This window comes from Lissotriton vulgaris, unplaced genomic scaffold, assembly GCF_964263255.1.
Source record: "Lissotriton vulgaris unplaced genomic scaffold, aLisVul1.2 SCAFFOLD_2128, whole genome shotgun sequence".
NCBI classification, from domain to species: domain Eukaryota; kingdom Metazoa; phylum Chordata; class Amphibia; order Caudata; family Salamandridae; genus Lissotriton; species Lissotriton vulgaris.
This window is the reverse complement of record NW_028251870.1, coordinates 330,464-333,979: the sequence shown is the minus strand read 5'-3', so window position 1 is coordinate 333,979 and position 3,516 is coordinate 330,464. Positions and strand designations below refer to the sequence as shown.

The 3,516-nt window shown below is 42.2% G+C and overlaps 1 pseudogene; it reads right to left on the bottom strand.

Annotated features, from left to right (window-relative positions):
* Positions 1 to 856: 856 nt before the first annotated feature.
* LOC147662744 (uncharacterized) lies at positions 857 to 2,950 on the bottom strand (annotated as a pseudogene).
* Between the last annotated feature and the right edge of the window lie 566 nt (positions 2,951 to 3,516).

Here is a 3,516-nt window from a genome sequence, read left to right as displayed (position 1 = left end):
ACATATTCGGTTTTGTTTATCTTTTCATTTAGAATAAGACTAATTAAAAAACTGGTAGTGTGGGTTCCTCTTTTGTATAAGCATACCAAGAAAGTGGCGGCCACTTGTTTTGGCATCCTACGAGGACTGAGACCTAGTTTGAGGTTCTTTGATGCCTCCACCAGGCAGCTGGTTATACAGGCATCCATATTATCTCGGCTCGACTACGCCAGTTCGCTCCTGTTGGGGGCCAACCAGGCCGTAATCGCCAGGATGCAATGTGTTCAGAACGCTGCAGCCAGAACATTGGTAGGCTTACCGAGGTTCTGTTCTGCCGTGAATACCATTCGTTCTCTGCACTGGCTGCCTATGGCACAGAGGATCCATTTTAAGTCCTTGTGCCTAGCTTTTAAGATCCTTAAGATGGCCTCTCCTCAGATCCTCGACAACCTTCTGGTGCCTTATGTGCCTATGCGCTCTCTAAGATCTTCGGGCCAAAACCTGGACATGGTCCCTCGGTTCAGGTTGTGTAGAGCAGGAGGCCGATCCTTTCGAGTTCTGGCTGCTAATCTGTGGAACTCTCTCCCGCCCCACATCCGTGAACTTGATGAGCTCTTGAAGTTTAAGAGGGCGATCAAAACGTACTTGTTCTCTTTTGTATAAGTATTCCTGGCCCTACCCCACTCCTGTCCATTGGGCCACCCTCCTCATTTTTTCAAAAAACTTTCTTGGTATGAGCACAGAAACTGAGGGCAGGATCTAACCAAACCCCCAAGTTTTTAACCTCTGAGACTGGAATGGGAGTCGCGCCCAATTCAGGGGGCCACCATGTATCACCCCAGAGATCAGTCCTCTTTCCCACAATCATGACCTCAGTTTTATTTAGCATTTAGCTGGAGACAGTTGGCACTCATCCAGCTAGCTGCTGCCAGGAGCCCATCTCGGAATCTGGGGGCGTCGAGGTCGGAGTTCCCACTTAGGACGACCGCTAGCTGCGTGTCGTCAGCATAGGAGAATGGCTTTCAGATAGATAGATCAAAGCTTTTCTGGCATTAGGAGCAATGAAAACGTTTTCCCCCACTGTGAAGTCTCTGATGAAGAATGAGATACCTTTTCTGAATGAATATTTTCTGGCAGTCCCCAGAATAGAGGCTCTCATGGTTAGAGAGGTATTTCTGTAATTCACTTTTCCCCGTGTCTGTTTGCTCATGTAGAGTGAGATTGTGTTTAAAATTGAAGCTTTTCTGGCATTCAGAGCACTGATGATCATTTCTGATCGTGTGCGTTTGCTTATGGTGCTTGTAATAATCTCAACTCTCAATCTTGTCTGTCTTTCAGAGCAGTGATAAGGTTTTTTCCCCAGTGTGGATTCTCACATGTTCAGTAAGAGATTTATGGCTAAAACGTTTTTGGCATTAAAAGCACTGATAAGGTTTCTCCGCAGTGTGGGTTCTTATATGTTTAGTGAGACCGCTTTGGTCATTGAAATATTTCTGGCATTCAGACCACTCGTATGGTTTTTCCCTAGATCTTGTATGCTGAGTGAGACTGCTTTTGTCACTGAAACATTTATGGCAGTCAGAGCACTGATGAGGTTTTTTCCCCTGTAGGCTGAGTGAAACTTCTTTGGACACGGAAACATTTCTGGCATTCAGAGCACTTATGGCTGTTTAGCCAGTGTGGGCTCTTGCATGTTGAGTGAAACTTTTTTTTCCACTGAAGCATTTCTGGCATTCAGAGCATTGATAAGGTTTTTTCCGAGCGTGGGTTCTTGTGTGTTGACCGAGACTGCTTTGGGTACTGAAATATTTTTGGCATTCAGAGCACTGATAGGGTTTTTCCCCAGTGTGGGTTCTTGTATGCTGAATAAGAGTGCCTTTTTCACTGAAACATTTCGGGCATTCAGAGCACTGGTAAGGTTTTTCCCCGGTGTGGATTCTTGTATGTTTAGTGAGTCTGCTTTTGCCACTGAAACATTTCTGGCATTCAGAGCACTGAAAAGGTTTTTCCCCAGTGTGGGTCCTTGTATGCGGAGTGAGACCACTTTGGTCATGGAAATATTTCTGGCTTTCAGAGCACTGATAAGGTTTTTCCCCAGTGTGGGTTCTTGTATGCAGGATGAGACTTCTTTTTTCACTAAAACACTTCTGGCATTCAGAGCACTGATAAGGTTTTTCCCAAGTGTGGGATACTGCATGTCGAGAAAGACTCTGTTTAGTACGAAACCTTTGCTGATTCTGGAGCACTGATAAGGTTTTTCCCCAGTATGGATTCTCAGATGTGCAGTTAGAAGAAAATTACGTTTGAAATTCTTTTGGCATTCAGAGCACTGATAAGGTTTTTCCCTAGAGTGGATTATTGCATGCCGGAAAAGACTCTGTTTGATATAAAACCTTTGCTGGCATTCGGAGCACTGATAAGGTTTTTCCCCAGTGTGGATTCTCAAATGCTCAGTGAGATAAGATTTACGTCTGAAACTTTTTGGGCATTCGGAGCACTGAGAGAGTTTTTCCCTAGTGTGCATTCTCACATGTTCAGTGAGGTGAGATTTTCAGCTAATTCTTTTTTGCCACCTATATCTTTTTTCCCTTGTTTTTGTTATTGTGCGATGAGCAAAGCTGGTGTGAACACCGATTTAGTTCTTGCAGACAATGCTTTTATAATATTTATTTCTAGAGTTAATGCTTCAAGTTTGGTTTTCTCTTGCTTATATGCAATGGTAAGAGTGAACCAGATTCTAGAGTCCAGGCTTTTTAAAATAATGTTCAGCATTAATCTTTAAAAGAAATTGTAGGTATTCTTCTTAACACTTGAAATGAGCAAAATATATCTGGAAGCAGTCCTATAACACCAGCCAAAATGTTTTTCGCGGAGTATATTGGGCTTTAGGTTATGGCCTGTCCGGCAGCAACTTATTTTGTAACTGAAGTTTTTCTCACATTCATTTGTTAGGTTCTTATCAAAGCAGTGATAAGGTATTAATAAGACATTTACTGATTCAATGTTAAGTACCTTTTTGCACTGACATAATGGTGGTAACTAAGGACGTTAGAACATGCAGAGTAGTATTGGGATCATCAGTCGTAGAACATCCGTATGTAACCTTCCTATGTTTGGTGCCAAGTTTCTAGTTCAGATGATGGGGATCTATTTACATTAGATATAGCACCACGGTGTTCACTTAATTCGTTTTTATATTTAACAGTTTTACACATCACTCCTACACAACAGATAATGTTGAGGCAATTTACATAGAATTACAGAACAGTACAGAATAAAAAGGAAACATATATTTGAGATAGTCTTGAACGAAAAAAAGTGGTGAATTTTTAAGGGTTTCGTTAAAGTGAGGCGAGTTGGTCGAGTTATTATATTCAGAGGCAGAAAGCCTCAAAGTTACGCCATTAGTTAATACTGGTTGTTGAGCAAGGATGGTTTTGAATCTCTGTGCTTTTGGCTGTTGGACTTGTAAGCTTCAGAGTCTTCTCTCAGACTCTTTTCTTTGATGGTCTGCAGAAGAAACCTTTTGTTATAACT